This window comes from Cyrtonyx montezumae, unplaced genomic scaffold (genome assembly GCF_038088225.1).
Source record: "Cyrtonyx montezumae isolate F1298 unplaced genomic scaffold, pur_monq_1.0 scaffold_23, whole genome shotgun sequence".
NCBI lineage: Eukaryota > Metazoa > Chordata > Aves > Galliformes > Odontophoridae > Cyrtonyx > Cyrtonyx montezumae.
This window is the reverse complement of record NW_027071970.1, coordinates 3,129,972-3,151,421: the sequence shown is the minus strand read 5'-3', so window position 1 is coordinate 3,151,421 and position 21,450 is coordinate 3,129,972. Positions and strand designations below refer to the sequence as shown.

The 21,450-nt window shown below is 51.3% G+C and overlaps 1 long non-coding RNA gene across 1 annotated transcript; it reads right to left on the bottom strand.

Moving 5' to 3' along the window:
• Positions 1-3,054: 3,054 nt before the first annotated feature.
• On the bottom strand, positions 3,055-9,574 carry LOC136050036 (uncharacterized). Its single transcript, XR_010622368.1, has 3 exons — positions 9,448-9,574; positions 6,011-6,191; positions 3,055-3,206 (listed from the first exon to the last, which is right to left on the bottom strand). It is a non-coding gene; the product is annotated as an uncharacterized LOC136050036 (long non-coding RNA).
• Between the last annotated feature and the right edge of the window lie 11,876 nt (positions 9,575-21,450).

Here is a 21,450-nt window from a genome sequence, read left to right as displayed (position 1 = left end):
GTGATTGCTATCTCTGGTCCCCCACTGGGGATGATGGCCCACACACTGCCAGGGCAGCTCCTAGACATCAAATTCACGTTGGCCAACACACCTTGGGAAGAAGCCTGAGATAGTACGTTGTGCTTCTCAAGATGGGATGATTACCCAGGGCAAGGGCCTCATTTAGAGCAGATCTGCTGTTTCTGGACTCCCCGCCTCCTTGCTCAGAGTTGATTCAGACTCTGTATCCTGCTGCAGTGGGGATGAGGATGCCCCTTCAGTGAAAGAGAGACCGAAAAACCCTCGGATAACACACAGAGAGGATGTTACTGCCTATTACCTGCAGCTGAAGATATTCTACCTGACTTATCCAGGGCAAATAAGGCTTGTCAAGAGCAACACATTCATTGAACTGCTGTATTGGTCAGTCTGCATTGACAGTGTTACGTTGTGAGAGGTAATCAAAATGCTGCTGGAGAACTAAGATGTAACAGCTCCACTCAAGCTGATGGGAAAAGGAGGCCAAGCACTGACAAGACACCCTCATCTACAGCAAGCCAGAGCAGGGACTGACATACAGCTTAAACAACATATTAATTAACACAACGAAGGAATGAAAAAATGTTCAAGGCATGAAGGAAAAAGGCTGTTTCCCTTATAATTCATGAACATCCAGAACGTGATGCTCTCGGCCTTGATATCACCAGATATGTGGCATGGCAAAGGGGGGTGCACCATATGCATCAGGGCATTAGCTGGCCTGCACTGATTTTGACAAATGGGAGAAAGCTGAAATTTGATAAAATCACGGAAGGAAGCACACCAAAGGGCCAGGACTACCCCACCATGGGCCAGGACAGGCTCTCAGCACAGGGCTGAGCAGGACTGTGAGCTGCAGGTATCGCTCAGCCCCAGGCAGCTCTGGGATTCCCTGGACAGATCCCAGGGCAAGCTCCAGTGGCCCAGCTAATGACTTGTATGGGATTACTCTGCAAGTGCTGGCTTGCAATAAATGACAGTGCTTTGTGGAAACCTTTCTGAACCAGCTGTATCGTGCTCATGTCTGCGGGAATAAAAGTGCTTAGCAAGATCAGCATGAACCTGGCACTAGAGGCTGCTTGTGAAAACAAGGCCCTAGCTGGTAGGGGACCTTATGAGGAAGAGGAGGCTCCAGGAAGGAGCAGCACAGGGCCATCATCCCATTTTGAGACTCTCCAGCAGCTCAAAGAAGGGTGTGTGGCTGAGCCACATGTCTCATCTCCCTCTGGTCAACGGGAAAGCAACCTGCAGGAAATTCCTATTTCAGTGAACTCTGAGAAAGAAGATCTCTTGTCCTCCATGCCTGACTGCCTTCCTGTAGCAGTGTTTTCTGGGTTAGCAAATATCACAAACCCCAACCTCTGCAGGCAGATGGCTTTTTGCCTTAGAGCAGCCCGCTAATAGGAAAGCAGTGGGGGACAGATGCTCCTGCCTTCCCACGTTAAGCAAGAGCAGCAGCTCCGAGTGGCACTCACACACATTGGTGCTGAAAGCCACCGAAGGCAGCAGGAGGTGCAGGGTGAGCACCAACATCCAGCCACCATGCTCACAGCCATCTGGAGCCTGCTCAGAAGTGATGCTCCCAGGACCCTCCGTGCCCCTCCAGCAACCCAAGGCCTTCCAAGCACCAGCTGCACCTCATGCCCACTGCTTCTGTGCTTCAGCTAGCAGAATAAATACAGACCAGCAAGCAGCAGCAAACTTCTTCCTCTTGATAGCTGCTGAGGGAAAACACTCTTCATTTCAGCCCCTCTGCGAGTTAAGCTGGCAGCTGTCCTTGCTGGGCAGAAAGGAGCAGCGAGCACTCTTAACAGAGCTGCTGACTGGTGGAGGAAGTGCAGATCTATTTAAAGGAGTCAGTGCCTTTTTCATCTGCCTTCTTCGAAAGGGAAAATAACCCACGTGAATATACCTAACCAGAGCTAGAGCTTTTAACCCCTACAGAGCTCTGTTCACCTCCTTCAGCCAATTGCCCAGCATGACAAGAGCTGTTTCTCTGGAAATAGCAATGCTGGTTCATTGCTGTTTGAAGCCTTTCCTCCCACAGACAGCAAAGCCTCTCTGACCCCAGATATCCCCAAAGGGCAAGCGTGCAGCATGACTGCAGCTCACAGCACTCAGCAGTGCCTGCAGGACCCCTCCTCCTCCCCAAAGAGGAAAGGGCCCCGTCCCCACTTCTCACAGCAGCATGCCAGCTGGTAAATAGCTGCTCAGCCCTAACTTGGTCCCAGGGTAAGCCAAACTTCAAACAGCAGTGTTTCCCTGCAGAAACAGTCCTGGGGTGGGGGTGATGGGAAAACTGCTACAGAAAGAAATGGGGACCAACAGCTCCGGGGAAGCTAAGGGGGTGATGTCCTCCAGTGGAGAGGAAAGCTTGCAGCTGTCCTTGCAGTGAGACGGCATGAATACAAATAGAAGTGCTTTAAAGTTGGGCAGCACTACGGCTGCGTATTTTTGCCCAAGCAGATGAGAAAAGCAGGTTGTCCGAAGACAGAGCAGTGTGACAGTTATTTGGCAGGCCTTCTCCTGTTGTTGTTTCTGTTGTTTTGGGTTTTTTTTTTTTTTTTGAGGTAATTGCTACACCTCTGAAAAACAACTGCCTCATCGTGAGCCACGGTGATTTTTGCCTCCAGAAATCCTTGATGCTCACTGTTCCCACTGAGCTCTGCAGAGAGCCCTTCTTGCTTTGCACAGAGACAAGCTGGGGAGGAACGTGGCACGGCACTGCCCTCTTTGGGTAAAACCACCCGCAGATCTCCACCACATACGGTTCAGGGATCGTGCAGGGATCCTTTCCTTGTGTCCTGCAGGACATGGGCAGCCCTGCAGCCCACTTGCAGCAAGGGTGGCTAGGAGATGCTCTCCTCCTCCAAACCTAATCCCAAACCCGCTGCCATCCAAGTCACTGCTCCCCAGTGGGATGCCTGGTAAATTGCAGAGCTGCCTCCATTTCTCCTCTTCATATAAAGAAAATCACTTAGTAAAGTGTCTGCAAAAATATAGGGTAGGAAGAACATCTTGGAGCAGCGTGGAAACCACGGGCAGAGGATGGAAGGAAGAACAGCAAATGACGTGGCTGCTGCAGATCTCACCTTCACACGACCACGCAGACAAGGATGCATTAACAGTGGTAGGCAAGTGTAAATCCAGCACATCCTTATCTGGAAACACAGGATTTCTTTAGACACCTGTGAAAGAGAAAAATGAGACAGGAAAAGTTCACTGAAAGAATCCCCTCAGGAACTGAAGAAAACACCCAGGGAAGAAGAAATCCACGCAGCTCCCACACACCAGCACATGGAGGATGCACTGCTGCAGCTGCTGTAGAGTCTGGCTCTGCCACACCATTTCCAAACCACCCAGGGAACCAGCAGCAACAACTGGGTTGGTAAGAGCAGCTGCTCAGCAGCATATCCACCATCCTCTCCCAACTGGGAGCTCACGGGTGTGATTCAGGATCTCTTTTGCAGCACTTTGTGTGCGCACGGTGTGAGCGCGTGCATACACATAGGACACAGAACAATGCCTCTGCAATTTCAGTCCAACTTCCAGGCAGATAATAATAGTTCAGCCGTGTTCAGTTCTGGCCCCACTCAGCAGCAGGTCTCGCCAGGCTTTACAAAGGGTGAGCCACGTGGCTTCGAGCTGTGCTCGGATAGAGCCTATTTTGGGGCTCTTTGTTGGCACACAACCCTGCTGTAAGCCATCACCTCTGAGGTTAATTAGACAAAATGCTTCAGCAAGGTCTCTGGAGGAGCAGGATTTCCTTTTCTCCACGCTAAGCCCTTTTACCAGCACTTCAATAGGCAGTGACATCGTGGTGCCCCAACCTCACTACCCATCGCATCGCTGACGATAACAGCAGCTCCATTGCTGGGGATTAGGGGCAAGCAAACAGCACAGAAAGCAATACAGGCAGAACAAGTTTGTTGGCTACAGCAGCAACCCTGGAAGACACAACTGTGCTTGTCCCTGCTGCATTCAACCCAGCACAGCGCTCGCAGCACTGTGAGTTGTGCAGGGGATGGCTGGGAGCTCCAGGAGCACGGCGAGGGAAGGACAGAGCTCTCACTTTAACACAACACGACCAGCCGCTCGCAAAAACAGCTTGGCTTCTCCATCCCTGAACCTTGCAGGTGTTTGTTTAACAGCCTGCATAAATTGAGGCTAATCGCAGCTCCACCAGCTGCCGAGGAGCCCAGCAGCCGGGAGGACACGGCCCCGTTATCTCCGTGCAAGCTGAGCGAGCTGCTCCCGAGGGGACAGCTAATCTGCTCGGCCCTAACGATGCAGCCGGCCTCTCACGCCCGCAGCCTCAGCGGGGGGAAGCGGAGGATGGAGGCTGAATGGGATTAGTGCCGAGATGGAGAGGATGAGGAGGATGAGAAGCTGCTCGCTGCTGCTGCTGCCAGGGACAAATCTCCGCTGCCCCCTTTGCGCTAAGGGCTGGGCTGGAGGCCACAGCTGGTCTCCCTGGGTCTGCTATGTACATAAAGGCATGAATAATAGATCTAACAAGCCAACAAAAGCACTTTATCTAAAGCATGCTTCTGTCAGAAAGCCAGGCTTCTCCAGCACGTGGGATGGTTTCCAGACAGTGCTTTTTCCTAAGAGCACGGGGGGTTTCCTGGCTTTGCTGCATCCTCCCTGACTTCATTCACAGCTTGCAGGGCAGGGGGGTGGCCACTGCAGACCCTCTGAATGCCTTCAGCTCATCTCAGCGACCTGGAAGGATGGGGCAGCATCCCCTGAGCCAGCTCAACGTGCCACCTGCAGCCCCAACAGAACCCACACTCGGAGAGCACAACCATGGGGAAGAGATGGTTGACTTCCCTTCCTGTTAAACAAGGAGCAAGGACACTTCCTTCTATCCTGAAGAAGGGATCGTCTGTATCAGTGAAATCTGCTTCCCCATCCGCCCATATGTCCAGCAGCAGAAAAGCTGGAGCAAGGGACTTGTGCTCCTGTGCAGTCCCCAGCAGCCAGGCAGTGCTCCTGCTGCGGATCAGCCTGCATTCCCCGAGGACCACCAGGGTTAGCATGCTGTGCAGTGGCTGCAGTGACTCCCCAGACCTTGGGCTGTCCCCTCCCTGTTTGCTTTATGGAAATGCATAATAAGATCTTGACACGAGCAAAGGAAATTGCATTCCTTTATCTTGGCAGCGCACAGCCCAGGCTAAGGCAGGAAGGAGAACACAAGCAACATCCAGAATACAATTCTCCTCTCGACAGAGGAGGTCAGCATTGAAAAAGCCAGCAGCTCCTTTGCCCCTCAGCTCTCTGTTTCATTTGCATTTCAATTTCTGGAGCACCGAGCTCAACTGCTGATCATCAGCCCTGCAAAGGCCAGGCGATGCTCTCGGGCTGGATTCCTGTCCCACAGGGCAGCCACAGAGAGAAGTCATTCCTCACAGTCCATGGTCACCACATCACGAGGCACCACCAGACACACCAGGAGGAGCTCCGGCTCAGGGAAGGAAGGCAGGAGCCCTTGGGGACTATTCTGGCACGCTGAGCCCAGGCATAAGCAAGGTCACATTTCTGGTCCAGTACCTGGACCGCAGCAATGCCTCCTCTCTCCCATTCAAGAGGAACCAACGGGCAGACAACGGTCCAAATTCAGTTTTTAGGCTCCCACCCACACAGCTCCCTCCTCAGCTGCCCGTGAGCTCCCAGAAATCATCCTGTATCTCCCTACAGTACATCCTACATCCATACAGTACTCCCTGCAGTCCTACCACCCTGTATCATCAGAGGCCCTTCCAGCAAGGGTAACAAATGGCCCAGCAGCGTGCCAGATGGCAAATAAATCCAGCCTGAACACCCGCCCGCTCCTGGGAGCACTGAACACTGCCTGTGCCTACAGACAGGCACGACAGATCAAGCTCAACTGGATGTGATCGCAAAATCCATTGTTCAGAACAACTGTTGCAGCAGCTCCTCCAGAGCCTGACCAAGGCAAGGATCTCCTCTCCTGTGCACACTCACTCACCCTGAGCCCTGTGCAAGAGGAACAAGAGCAGATCCACTGTGCCCTTTCCAAGCCATCGTTGGGAAGCATAAGGTGCAGCTAAAGCTTTGATAGTGGATGAGAGGCCCTTTGGCCACTGATCAGTCTCCGGTTTCTCTCCCTAAAGAGCCATCTGGGAGCTCCTCCTGAAGATGCAGCTGGTCTGGAAGGCAAGAGACAGTCTGTCAGTACTGCAGGAAACAGGAAAGCAGGCAGGCTGACAGAGAAAAGGGTGCTTTGCCTTCCACAAATGCAGGAAGCTGCTCTCCTCCCCTCGCCACTTCCCAGCCTCAGCAGACATGGGCTGTCAGAAATGAGATAAAATAGGACAGGGGATCGTGGCAGTTGAAATCTCTCCTGTCTTTGTCTGGATACCCTCCAAGAACTCATCCAAGATGCTGACAGCTGAGGATTTCAGTGTGAGCAGGGACAGCTCTGCTGCACAGCCCACCTCACCCTGGAGGAGCTGCTGTCTCAAAGGTAAATGGAATAGCGTGCTTTGGAAGAACTGGACACAGGGCTCAGCATGTGAAAGCTTCAGTACAGCAGCTCTGCAGCTCAGAGCAACAGCTCGTGCCAGAGAAAAAAAAAAGAAATAGCCATGAGCCATCCCACTGCAAAGATGCCATCCCCTCTGCTGGCAGCTCGAAGGACAAGCACGTACTGCCTCATTTTCTCCTGGCCCCATTGATTTTCTGCAGCTCCGTCTCCAGGTGCACACACACAGGCAGTTTGTTCAGCCTTGCAGGGATGCTGGGGCAGGATGAGGATGCCTACAGATCATGCTGGGGGCAGAGACAGCAAAAGGCATCACAGGACAGCTGGGTTAGTACAGAAGAGGGAACAGGCACAGCCAGGCTCACTCCCAAACCCCAGGACAAGGACTGCTTGTGCAAAAGCAAAGGTGGTCAGAGTCAGCTCCCAGGTGAGCTCCTCATGTTCCCACCTCAGAGCCAGCACTGGCAGCCACCTTCATGGGCTCTCAGCTGTACCAAATCCAAGGCTGGAGAGCAAACCGTGGCAATTATCAGCGCTCATTGCTGTGAATGGGAATGTTCTGTAAGCAAATTACATCTTGGAAATTAATACACGTTGCCTCAATTGAGGTTTAGCATCTTAAATTTGCCAAGAAATAAGAACTCTTACAAGTTAACAAAAAGAAAAGGGAGGGATGGCAATGAGGTGGCTGCAGAGCTAGCAGCAGGCACAGCACCCGAGGAGGCTCAGCCTTCCTGTCTCAGGTTGCTCTGCTCCAAAACAGGATTTGTACATCTCAGGGTCAGACTAATTTCTCCTGCCAGCACAGCAGCAGTATTGCAAAATGGCTTTTAAATATCAAACCCACACTTGAGTGCGTCTAAGTCAAAGCACAACACGCATCAGGGATGATAAAAAAAAAGTAAATCAGATAGTGTTAGTGGAGCCCAGGCCTCAGCACATCAGCCAGAGATGACTTTGGCATTCAGCATTTGCAGGGGATGAAGCTCAGCGTTCCTCACCTCCTCATAGCTGCCAGCTCTCCAGACTGCCTTGCTACCCCAGTGAGAAGCAGCTCCAAGCTGATCCCCTGGGATCCTGCAGAGCCTGTGGTGTGCCACTGTGAGAGCTCACCCTGCAGCTGAAGTCCTGCAGCACACTGCAGATCACACGTTCCCAGCAGACTCTTCTGCCACTGCTCTGCCAGCTTTGTCCCAGCTCTAGGCTCTCTCCTGCCAAGCCTGTACTCCATCCAGCCCCCAGACAATCTGTCCCCATGGAGGGAGCAATGTGCTGTCCAGAGCTTTTTCTTGCCTGGAACAAGCATAGACTCATGCCCAATAAGAAACAAGTATGGACACATACTGCTGCACGGTGGTGATATTTCCATCTCTCCCAGGTCACTCTGAGACATGCTGGGTACCCAAGTGACTCCACCTCCCAACCTGTTAGCAGGGGACTGGGAACAAGAGCACCTTCCACACCTCCAGCCTGCTGCAGCTTGCATCCCCAGTCCTCACCCATCACCACACAGCACAGACAGATGGACCTGCACCCCAGCTTGCTGACAGTGGCTCACAGACAGCACTGCTGTGGAGTCCCAGCTCCACACACATCTTGAGGGTTTAATCGATAATCCTCTCTTCCTCTACCCACATCATTAACACATCCAGGTAAGCAGGAAGACACAGCCCCCTGACACAAGCATTGTTTTTTCTCTTCGCTAACTCCTGGGGGGACTGGTGTGTAGAAACCTTTAATGAATTTGACATAACTCCTAGCACAGAACAGCTCTACTATTTGATACAAGGTTTAATTTGATTTCTCACTTGAATAGCTGAGACATCCTCAATACGCTTCCTTCAGCCTCCCCCCAGACAGCTCTGCTGCACACAATCAGCACCAGGAGTCACCTGCATTTCAGCATCCCTCCTCCTCTGCTGCACACTGCTCCTACTGCTAACATCCTCCCCTCCCATCCAGGTGAGCATCTCCATCTCTCAGCTCTTTGGGAAGGGTTTTCCACGTCACTCCTTCAAGCGATGGGAAAAGCGAGGTTTGATCAGTGGCAGCAGTTGGACCTCAGATGATGTGGCATGCAGAGGGCAGCAGGAGAGCAACCACGGGAGGCAGGAATCCTTTCTACCTTCAGCTGCTGCATTCCTCCCGCAGAAGCAGCTTCCTTTCAGCAAGGCCTGCATCATCCACACCACACTTTGAGAACAGCAAAGCCACAGCACTCTGAAAACAGGGAACAAACACAACTGCTATGGAAATATGAGAAATGCTGATGGAAATTTCGTGGAGGTTCATTTATTTTAATGTCTTCAGGTTTTCCTGGTGTCTGTTCATAGGTCAGGCTGCAACTTCAGCCTTCGGACCACAGACCTGCTGACTCAGGTTTGTCACTGGGACAAGAGGACCCACAGCTTTTTCCATGAGCCAGCAAAGCAATGGAGCCCCACACCGTGGCCAGACACAGGTCTCTCCTGAGACCTGAGTGACCCTGTGACCCATGCTTCTGCCCAGCTCAGCCTCCCCTGCGAGCCAGCACAAATAATACTGGCTTGATTGAACCTGCTCACTTCCCAAATCTCTGAAGCACAACAGTCAATTTCAGAATCTTAAAGCAAACCGTTAGGGAGCGAAAGATGTATTTGCAGGCATTAAAGCCACAGACTGAGGAGCAAACAGACACCTTTGATTGAGAAATCAATGCCTGGGTTTTACAGCATTTCACACTAAGCAGCAGCAGAGGAGAGTCCTGCAGACATCTCATCCCTCCAGGGCAAGGCAGGAGAAGCTAGCACAAGTGAGAATCTGATGCTTCCAGAAGTCTTAGCAAAGCCAGAACACCCTCGTGGACCCCGAGTCTATGGGGCAAGGCATGCTTTCAAGAGATTCCTCAGATCAAACTGTTGGGAAAAGAGTCCGTTTCATACCTCTTTCAGAGGGGTGCTCACCCAGGGGTCCTCCTGCCCTGGGTACAGCTCCAACACAGCAGGCTGAGGTCAGCAGGGGCAATCCCCACCCAACACAGCACAGCACCTGTCTGCCGAGCAACCCGAGATGCAAAAGATTGGCCTGGAAAGGAAAAAAGAAGCCCAGGCTCGATTGATCGAGATGCCAGAGGGAAGGAGCAAGGCACGAAGGAAAGATGAGGAACAATCCCTGCACCCAACAGTGGCGTTACGAGCGAGAGAGACATGCTGACAAATTGAAACAGACCACTGGCACCCCTGGTATTTCTAAAAGCTTTCTTCCTCTTGGCTTTCTTCTCCTTTGTACGCTGAAAACCCATCTTCAAAAGCAATCGCAATGCCTCCAGAGGGAAAAATACCCCTGCACAAGGCAGACTTCCCTTTAGGCAATGTGAATCTGCGTTACCTGAGTAAAAAGGCTTTTATCTCAAAACCATCCATTTCCAGAGCACTTGACCCAAAAGGAAGTCTCCTTTATTTCTATAAAAGTCACTTTCTCCCCCAAAGTCTCGTGGTCACAAAAGGGAGCTGATCTGCAGCTTTCTGCTCCCACCACTGCAGAAGGCAGAGAGCAGCCCCCTCCCCAGGAGCTGCTGGGCCCCTGCCAGCCCCCTTCTGCCTGGAGATGGAGGCAGAGGTGAGAGCCTTTTGCCAACGGGAACAGCCACATCCTGCTGTGTCCTTTAGCAAGAGCTAACGCAGCCGTTGCAGTTGTTAACAATCAGCCAGCTTCGCCTCATAAGCTTTAAGTAAAAAGCAAGCTCTTTCCCAGAAGGAAGCCACGGGCAAGGCTGTAGCTACAGCAGCTGGGTGATTTTGAACAGCTCAGCATTGCCACCAGATAGAAATTAGCTTGTGCAGGCAACAGAGGCAGAGCTCGAGGAGACAGGTTCTGCTCGGAGGGCCGGGGCAGTCTGTCACAGCTCCGCATGCTGCACGCTGTGATCTGCACCAGGAGCGTGCGTGGCTGCCGAGATGTCCCCTCATGGCATTCGTGCCTGAAATGGAGGGGAAAAACTGGTACTAGGACCACGGATCAGAAAGGCAACGTTGCACTCAGTCAGATCCTAACCCATCAAGTTGCTGTTTCAGTGCTGACGTTTGCGTCGCTTGGTGGCAGACAAAATTAAAAGCACAAAATTAAAACCATATTTCTACTCCTCCAAAATCGGGATGACTTGAGCCCCACACCCCAAAGCTCTGAAAACAACATGTACTCCAATACTGCTTGCATGGCATCTCTTAATTCCGTGGCTTTTAAGCAGCCACGGGTGTTCTGAGTGCCTCGTAGTGGTGTCTCTGCTGCACACAAGCTCTGCATGGGTGCTGAGGGATGTGGCTTGCACCCTGGGCTCGGCCATCCTCATTTACCAGGCAGGACTGGCAGCAGAGACAACTGCAACAGTGATGCTTCCTTAAGGCTGAACTGCTCACCATGCACTGAAAGGTGACGGTCAGCATAAGCTACCTAAAAAATTGTATAGAACAAACACAGTGTGCTTCAGGTTTTACAGACTCTGTGCAGAAGCATTAAAACCTACCAGCAGGGTAGTAACAGAGGAAACAGGAGGAGCCAGGATAACTGAACTGCCTTCCCAGCCAGGATGCAGTCTGCTGGAGGCACCCTAGCACATCTCCCAATAGATAGAGCAGCTTTAGCACCACGAGGTGATGCTGCTAGTTGTGTAGGCTCTGCAGCCCAGGACAAGCTTAGAGCAAGTCACTGCCTGCAGTGCCACGGTGCAGGGGAGGGCAGCTCACAGACCCAGGTTCACAGTGCTCGGTGATGCAAACCAGGTTTATCCTTTCCTGCTGGCACAGCTGTGCAGAAACACAGCTCACACTCCCCTTCATGCCACTTTCCACTCGCAGACAACTTTCCACCAGTTCATCAGAATCCCATTCCCATCAGCAGGAGGTAAGAGCTGAGTCACTTCCAGGCAGGAGCCCATCTGAGACTGCAGGGTTTGCACCTGCCTCTGAAATTGCCCCGCCTCTGAAAAGCAGGTGTAAGTGTTTTATCTGCTCAACACATGCCATTTTCAATTCTTTGACAGCAGCACTGAGAATCAAAACGCTCAAAGGCAGAGGTGATTGGGTAATCTGTTTGGGTGGCTGCTAGCTATTTCAAGTTGAGCTGATTTCTGCTCGACCTTAGCAGCATTTTCAGGGGCTTTTTTGTTGTCCCAGGCTCTCTATTTCCCCCAGATGACCATCTCTCCAGCCTCTCTTTTTTGTATACCCCGAGGAAAAGGTGATAAAAATCTCTAAAAAAAGACTTCCAAAGCTCTGAGATTAAAAGGTCCTATTCAACCACTTCTTAGGACAGCAGTGGAGGCAGGGAGAGGAGAGTTTAAGACAGACAAGCTGTAGTGGAAAAACTGATCTATTAAAGCAGTGGATGCTATCAGGGAAGTGACCGATTTCCTACAGACCCACACAGCCAGATGCATTTCTTCTAAAGCAGATTTGTCTTGGCTTCTCCTCAGCACGGCAGCTCTCCCCTCTACCTGCCTGCACCGCAGCAGCCCGGCTCGACAGCTCTAATGGGGCAAATCAGTTTATTGACCTATTAGCTGCCACCTGCTTGGGACACAGCCACGGCAGATTTGCCATTGTGTAGGCAGCAGCCAGCATAAAACCCTAAATAAATTTTCAGAGGCCGTGAGCAGTGTAATTAATCACACTGTCTACCAAAAGGCAACAGCAGCAGGGTGGCAGGCAGGGGAACACAGAAGGGAAGGCTGCACAAGGGGGCATTGGGGCCCCCTCCTGCTGTCTGCCCTTACCCTGTACTGCCAGACAAGGCACAAGCCAAGAAGTAAGGCCAGGCTGAAGCTGGAGTCTAGGTCAAACCCCGTTTCACTGCTCACCCTTCTGCTTGAACCTGAGCAAATAGCCATCTGCCATGACATGCTCCATTTCTGCACACACTTGATGAGGAATTAAGCAGCATTCACAGCCAGCATTTGCAAAGTTTTTCAGTTAGGAGCGCTTCAATCTGTTTCCTACCATGCTGAACTCCTGTCCTCTCTTCTCCTCAGGACCTCTGAATCTGGCACAGACCAGCTAGCAGAGCGAGAGCAGAACAGAGATGTCAAAGAAACAGAAGGAAGAGATTTAAACACCCCGAACTCGGTTCCTTCCAGCTCACTTGGCAAACACACAGAGCCTGAATCCTCCTCACTGCGATCTCTCCTTCCCTGCTTCCCTGCCAATGCACCCATTTGGGATGCTGGTTCTGCCGCCTACCCAGTGACCAAATTGCTCTGCTCAGGCACAGAAAGAAGTCAGGTGATTGCTTAGGGGGGAAAATATATATATATATATATATACACACACACATACATAAATGTATGTATATGTAAGAGGCTCAGATTTTAAGGAGTTCAGGACATGGCACACCTCTGCTTCAAGATGGAGTGCTGTGCTGCCTGGCAGCAAGGCCCTTTCTAGGCAGCCTTCCCCCATGTTCATCAGCAGAAGCAAACAGAAAGGCTTGACCCTGAGAGAAAACCTTCATGAACTCCAGCTTAAAAAGCCATCAGGGACTCCTGGAAATGCTTTGCCTCACCAGGACCTCACAGCAGAAGCAATTCAGGGGCCAGCAGGCCCTTTCTGAAGGGAGCTACAGACAGACAGATATCATGGCTGGACCCTCTGCTTCTCTCATTTTGCATCTCCTCCAACCAAGCAGGGTGGTCAACACGAAGGCATCCTTGTGCTGCAGGCAGAGGTTCACAGCCCTGACCTGAAAAAAGACAGAGACAAGAAAACGTTTTCTTTTCCTGCCACTGAACTGGAGCCAAACGAGACTACAGCACACTTCTGAGGGCTGTGGTGCATCCGAAGTGCTCAGCCAAGTCCTGAGCTCACAGCACAGCCCATCCCAGGGCCGTGCTTCCCCTTCCGCTCGCTGCCAGCTCCCTGTGCGTGGCTGGCATCCCTCCTGCTCCAAGCAGATGCCACTTCTCTGAGCGACATCGATGCAGTGCTGAGCTAAAACCCTCCTCGAAGGGAGGGGAAAAAAAACCCCATCCATTCCAGCCTTTGAGCCATGCTATTAATATTTCATCTTTCTTTTTCTGCCAGAAGAAAGTAAGTTCCTCCTGCCAGCTGGGCTGCCATCTCACCACCATGTATGTGTGCCTCAGCCCTGGCTGCCAGCCCCTCCACACAGATGGCAAATGCAAGGCTCATATCCCCTCCACACAGCCCCTTCCGCATCCCTCAGCGGCAGCACCAGCAGCACGCTGGGGCGAGGCACTGAGAAGCAGGCAGGGCTGGGCTGAGCACCTGCAGAACAAAACTCAACAGCAGATCCGAGGGCTGCACACAAGTCCTGCATTGCATCCACCCAAGTGGACCGCCAGCTCACACTGCCTGTCCCTGTCTGCTGCAGCTGGAAGACATCTGTCACTTGCTACCATCACAAAGTGAGCCACCCCCACGTAAGCTGTCCATCAGGCATCGTGTCAAGCTAGTTGTTTGGGGTTTTTTAGCTTAAACTTAATGTCTGTAAAGTATTTTGCCTTTAAATTATTCTGCAGACTCAGTCAGTTAAACAGTGCTTCCCAGTCTAGACAGAACAATCTTGTTGTCAGTGAAACAGATTCACCCTGACATCCCCATGGCGCGTGGTGATGCAGTTGCTATTTTGGAAGAAAAAAGGAAGACAGCTAAAAGCTCTCTCTTACGGCTCTGAAACATGATTCCTGTCCACTCTGCTTCAAACAAACACCTCCATAAACCAACACTCTCCTGACAGAGAGCCATCAAACCAAATGCACGGGATCATTTAATGATCCCGTGCATTTGGTTTGATGGCTCTCTGTCAGGCACCCGCATGGATGGAGAAATGGGAATGGCTCTGCCTGCTCCCAAACACGGAGCTGCCTGATTCCCCTCGGCCACAGGGCGAGCTTCGGGTGACTGGCATTGAGGTACAGCTTGAGAGAGACATGAAACCATACCACAATCCATTCTGCAGCACAGCTTTGGCCCCGTGTCTCCATCAGCACAGGGGGGACTGCAAACACTTCCGTTCCTTTATAATTAAAAGCCTCTCCTCCCCCTTGTGAAAAATCTGCACAAAGGAAAAGGTGAAGCAGACAAAGCATCTGACAGCACTTCATGTCTAGTCAGGCTGGAGCCCGCAGAGCTGTAAGAGTGAAGCAGCCTGATCAAACTAGAAATCATATTTTCCCCTTTCGCTCTGTCAGTGACAGATCCTTGATGTCTGCAGTCAGAAGCAACAAATACCATTTGGAGATCTTTTCATCTCCTCTTGCAGTAACACAGCGACCTGCCCACCCCGGCGCAGCGCTGGGCTTTTTCCAGCCCAGCCTCTAAGTCTGCAAATGCTCTGCTCCAGCTGGGAACACAGCCTGCAGGGGAGCCAGGAAGGTGCTGCAAGGGGAGAAGAACCTGAGAGCACCAAAGGGCCCCTCCACAGGGTGGCAAAGGGCCACAACCTGACACCTTCAGCTGACTCGAGAGCATCACAGAGACATCCACCTCTGAACCTGACGCTGCTCTGCACCTTTCAAGGAACCCAGCTGTGACCTCTGTGCTGGCTCCTTCTCCTACTTTTGATGACCCTTAGAAACAAGAGCCCCAGCAGCCTGATCTAGCTGAGCAATCCCAAGTTCAGCCACCCAGCTATCAGCTCCCCCAGGAATCGCTGCAGAGCAGTACTCCTTCCACTTGTGCTGTAACAGCCCGGCCCCATGCCCAGACACACAATAAATGCACACACAGGGGCAGCATAATCCTCCTGGGATGGAGAGCATTAATGCATGGGCAGAACCAGGGCTGGGGAAGGTAAGTACTGAAAAATGGGATGTACACAGCACCTCAAGATCACACATTCATAAAAGCCCAGAAACTGCTCAGAGGGCCTCATCGTCCTCGATTCCCTTATGTGATCAGCTCAGGTCTCCTTCAGTGCACACACCCCTGCTCAGTCCTGCCATGGAGAACAGTGTTCAGGATCCAGGCTGCAACTGAAGAGCATTTGCTATCCCACAGCCCCGGACCAAAAACTCCTGATGGAACCAACGAGCTGGGAGAGCAACTTGAGAGCAGGGAGGTTCGTTTCTCATGACTCTTGTGCTGAAAGAGTTTGATGACTCCCAAGAAATGCCAAGATGAGAAGCTTTTAAAACTACTGAACGGCCTTTTTAAGATGCACGTAGCTAATCCAGACTTAAAACTAATGATTTAATTTACCTTAGGAGAAGCACGCCAGCATAAATGAGCATCTCCCAGTGGTACAGCAGAAGCATGTTTTATCTGGAGATTATGTTGATTAAATCATCAAGTGCCATAATCTTCTCTTTTCCCATTTCAAATAAGGAAGGGGGAGTGGGGAGGAGGGGGGAAGCCCTAAAAATATAGATATAGCTTTCTGAGGCACAGCAGGGAGCTGCACAGCCATCTCCAAGCACTCTCCTCACTCAGCAGAGCACACAGGCAGGGCTCCCCATGCTGGAGGAGCTGCTCTAGCTGGTATCAAGTAAGAAATTAATTCACTTGTTTGGGACTGGACTGATGCCAGGAGATGCAGGCTGGAGGAGCTTAGAGGTAGCACGGTTACGTGAGACACAAAGAGCTGCTGTCTGAAGCCACCGTGTCATCTGTCACAGGAGGAGGGGATGGGTTTTCAGGCCACAGATCCACAAGGATTCACAAGGTATTTAAACCTCCAGAGCTGCTTCAGGACATCTCTGATCAGCTCTGCATCCCCCCTTCCCTGCTCCTCGAGCAGCCACTCTCCTTCCTCCCCTCCTCCTTGGGACCAGACCCACAGGACACAGCACACTGTAGGTTGTCCTTCCACGCAGGGCAGCATGGCTCGCTGGGAGAGGCTGATGTTCTCAGCTCAGCTGGACAGCTCCCTCCACCTGCCCTACAAATCTGCCCTCCTGACCAGGCTTTCACTCTGCAAACATAACCGAAGAAGTCAGACTGAAGTTCTCGAGGCTATAAATCTCCTCACAGGATACGAGTCACGCAAGCTGCAAATTCAAGTGGCTTAGATACAGGGAGACAATGCCTCAGCAGAGGGGAAAAAGCCAGAAGCCTGCTTTGAACTCCTTCCTCCCAGCTCTCATCTCCTCTTTTCTGCTTGTTCCTCCCTCTCACTCAACGGAGTAGGGAATAAACCACCCATTCTGACAAATCAACAAGGCCCACCTTGACACACAGCCATCACCTGCTGACGGTGGGTTTTCAGACAAAGCCTTCCTCCTTTGGGACTCGATTGCAAACACTTTCCTGTGGCTCTCTGCCACGTCACCATGCTTCTGCACTTCACCTGCGATGGCTTTGTCTGCTGGATGTTTGGATCACACGCACAGTGCTCTAGAGCCCTTGGGCAGGGCACTTCAGAAGCAGAACACCTTTTATTTCAAGGCAACTCAAACCCACAGCGGTGAGTTTGAAAGCTTCCCCGGAGAATGACAAAGGATCTCATTAAGCTCACGGCAGCAGGGAAGGGGTCCAAGGCCAAAACAAGAAAAAGGACAGACAGCTCCCTCTGAAAAAGCAGACTCCAAACATTGCTTATTTATGCTGACCCCTGGCACAAACAACAGGCCTGCAGCAGGCTACCTGTATTTACAAGGCCAAACCTCAGCGTGAGCAATATTGACTCACCCTTCCAGCCAGCTGTTACACAAGTCAGTGGCAGGGTTAATGAAATCAGTGGATTTCTGTGAAGGAAGAGTGCTTCACAGATGTAGATTGGATTGCTTCTTTGAAAGCTGAGGCAAACAACAAGCTTCAGCCAGCAGTTCTGGATGTGGGCTGCAGCAGCCACAGTTATCCACCCTTCAGTGTCAGACACCACTCTGTCAGAGTGCCCCTCTGCTGCCATCTGTCACACGGCAGCAAAACGGAACAGGATACTGGTGGGAAGGTTCAGCCTCCACTGCCATACCACCAACATCCACCTCTGGTGGTGTGGGCTGACAGTACAAAATAGGAGGCATTACTTTCAGAGCAGCCCTCGTATCACTGGACCTCCATAAAACAATTCAAGTGGAAAACTGTAATTTCAGAACAATTACTCACATCCTTCTGGCGTCCTTTTAAAGCAGAAATAACCTATCCTGACTCTCTCTCTGCATGCATTCCTGCCTTCCCAGGTGCAAGCAGCACCTCCCTTCCAGGCTTTGCATCTCTTCAAGTTACATGGCTCCCGAAAGACTGAGCGCCTTGGTATTTCAAATGCAACATCTCTGAACGCACTAATGTCACTTGTCTCCTGCAGGACCCTTGTTCCAGACAGACCTGACACTTTGACAGCAGCAGCACGTTCATTTTCCCTGAGCAAACACACCATTTACACCAAGTTTAATTTTTGGAACGGGCAGGAAATGTCTTCCTCTGAGTAAACATCGGATAAACATCGATACGCTGCATGGAATTACACGTCAAGCCACTCGATAAAACCAACTTATCTGCCAGGAACAAGTTTGACAAATCTTCAATGCCTTCCCCCCCTCCTTTAAATTGTACACAGAGTCCTCAGAACCCAGAGGAAGGGAGGGGTTTCCAACTCACTGATCATCCTCCTTATCCTGCCAGCACCACATGCACTTGTGCTTAACCCCCACTGCTGAGACAGCTGCCTTTAGAAACAAGGATTTCGAGAATACATGGAGAGAAAAGCATTGCAAGAAGACAGGGAGCCTGCTTTCCCTCCACCCTCGCTCCCAGAGCTTGTTGCAGCAGGAGGAACAGGAGCTGGCTGCAAACAACATCACTTCCACGTCTTCTTCTCTTAAAATAGCAGCCAGCCCTGCGGGCAGGACAGCCCTGGGAGCACTCTTGCTGCCTTGGTGACACAGGCCACCGAAGTCATGTCACTCTGCTGCTGCTCACTCTCTCCTAAGGAGGAAAGTCGGTCAGGGGACATGCTCCTCACTTCGACACTCTCGACAGATCAGACTTGTAAGGCTCCTCATTTTTTTTTTCTAATATATTCCCCTTCTCCCCAGGCTGGAGGCAGAAAAGCTTCCCAGCAATCAGGGCGCCCAGACGTCAGGGAGCTTTTCTTTCCCTTTATCTCCATGATGCCACAGCAAGCCACAGGCAGGAGGTAGAAAGCTGTCGGCCCTCAGCGAGATGGATTTAATTGTGTCTACCTTGTTAGTTCCAGACTGGAGGGAGAGATCCTCCTTTCAGCATCACCTTGCAGTGAGCTCACGCTCTGGTCCTCTCTGAGCTATGCCTCACTGAGTCCTCTTCTTGCTTTACTGACAGCCTTGTTACATACTCAACACCCTGTAGTACAAACAGTTAATTATCCCCTGTGAGTTACCATCTGTCAGCTGATCACATTAACAGCCCATTCTCATTTCCCCCACCCACTGCAAAGAAAAACTCCTTTCTCACAGTTCAAGCCATTTTACTAAGGGCAGACAACCAGCAGCTTATAGCCCACTATAAAGGCCAGCTGATGAGTGGTAACTAATTGCACAGAAACCATCTGGTCACCTGTTCCTGAGCCTCAGCCTTTCCTGCTGGACAGAGAAGAGGGAAAGCCTAGAGATGGCACGCTGAGGTGTGGATGAAATTCTGATGTAGCTGCCCTGACACCCCATGGAAGCTCAGCTGAGGGAGCTGAAGGGGACTGCTCTCATCCCCAGCTCGTCACTGCACTCCTGTGCCTCAGCTTCCCCAGCTGAGCGAGCACGTACGTCCTCATTTACTTCTCTCTGGAGAGGCCTTTGAGATTTGCCTATCAGAAATACGGCGTGGGTAAAACCACTGCCAAGACAGTCAGCAGCGGGCTCTGGGTGCCACGTGGGAAGCAGGATGCTGTGGCACTGACACAAGCTTCTGCCACCCTTTTTGCTCAGTAGCAATCAAAATTGCCACAGCAACAGGAGACGGAAATATTTCACTGGAGTGTATTTGGTTGTTTTCTAGTGGACTGACATAAGAATTCGTTTATAAATACGTCAAGAGCATGTCGGTGTGAAATTGAAAATGAGAGTGGATGGCAGCACGGCGAGCGAAGTGCGTGGGGTGAGGAGATGAAACACCCAGGTTAACCAGAACAACTTGCAGATTGAATTCTGTGGGGAAGCACGGGATCTCAGCTCTAATCAACTCAATTGATTAAGCAATGGAAGCCTTTCTCGCTAATGCAAACAGCACTGTGATTGCGTGCCTTGGTGCTGTCACAGTCCCACTGAGCCCCTGCCTCTGCCTCCCCCTGGCACGCTGAGGCTGCAGCCGTCTGCTTTCCCCTTGGGAAGGGAGAGCACATGGTGCTGTGCCTGCTTCCAGCATCACTGCTGTCAGCCAAGCCACCGAGCAGCGGTAAGCAAAGAGCGACAGTACGGGCGCGCTGGGGACTGAGGTCTTCCCCTGAACGATTTAAGAGGTCCATAACGTCAAACAATGGCACAAGAGCAGATCTGACACCAATAAACCACAGCACTTCCAGTGCCCTCTGCAGCAGCTGCCCCAAAGGCCACAGCGTTTATGGCATCACAGAATCCTTAAGGTTGGAAAAGACCTCTAAGATCCCCAAGTCTAACCCCAACCAACTCCACCATGTCTACTGACCACACACATCACTGTGCCACATCTCCACGGTTCTGGAGCACCTCCAGGGACAGGGACTCCACCATTCCCTGGGCAGCTGTGCCAATGCAGCACCACTCGGAGTAGAAATTCTTCCTAACATCCAACCTGAACCACTCAGGCACCACTCGAGGCCACTGCCTCCCATGGTAGCTGCCTCTCGTTAGCTCAACGGGCAAGTGGTGCCTCCAGGGGCCAACCAAGGAGGCAGAACAGAAACCAACCCCATGGAAAGCAAGAGGCTCTCCCCAGGCACTGGTGATACTGGTAGGCCTGGGCAGCAAGCAGGCAGGCAAAGCTCACCCTTACCACCCTTCACAGCCCTAGGCTCCTAAGAGAAAACTGCTCAGTGGAGAACCCAAGGGAATAGGTGACAGCTAAGCAGACACTATCAGAGAAACAACAGCTGTATGTTTGTGATCATCCTGACAGCCTCTTGGAAGCACACTCAGCCCAGTGGAGTGAGCAGTGCAGCAAGACAGCAACAAACACGGTCACAGGAGCAGACCACATCCTTGCTCACCAAGCACTTACCAAAGGCATCACACCCAGCCAGCTGCACAGGACCTGCTGGGCAACACTCCTCCAACATCCACCTTCACCTGAGGCATCACTTAATTCAGCAAGGTGTTTGGCAACAACAACTGAATTCAATATATGCTAATTTCAATATATGTCAATTAGAATTGGACAAACTGAAGCAAGGAACAGCAAACCATAAATATCTGGATGTTCTTAATCACTTTGTGTTCACTCTGTTGGCTTCTGCAGAACAAGAATCCCAAAGGTGGCTCAAGCTATCTCTTTATCCCCAGAGAGGAAGAATCACATTCATTCACAAAGGTCACAACCATTTCTTGCTCTTTTGGATTTCATTTTTGTAAGTGCTTCAGTAACACGAGGAATTGCAAGCGACCAGGGCTTCCACTGCTGCATCACTCTGTATATCCCCACAAAGTGCAGGAGCTGAATAAGACAATTCTGTGGATCAGCATTCATCCGTGTGAAAAGACTTCTGAGACTTTCCAGTGAGCACGATGTCAAAAAGTCACTGGAGGTTGATTCGCTGCCTTCCTTTGTATTTGAGCATCTAATGGCTGATCAAGTACTAAATAATGTGGGTTTTTTTCCCCCAGCAGACACACAGCATGTAATGAAAACAGTGCCAAACAGGAGCTGACAGCCAGCTACACGTTAACTCTCAGTAAATCTGCTACTGGCAGAAAGTTCCCTTTTAAAAAACAATATAGCCACCAGTTAAACCCATCTCTTGAATTTACTTTAAACACCATTAATAATGAAGATGAAATATTTTCATACCTGCAAAGCCATTTCTGATCACTGAGGATGTTAGCTCTTCCT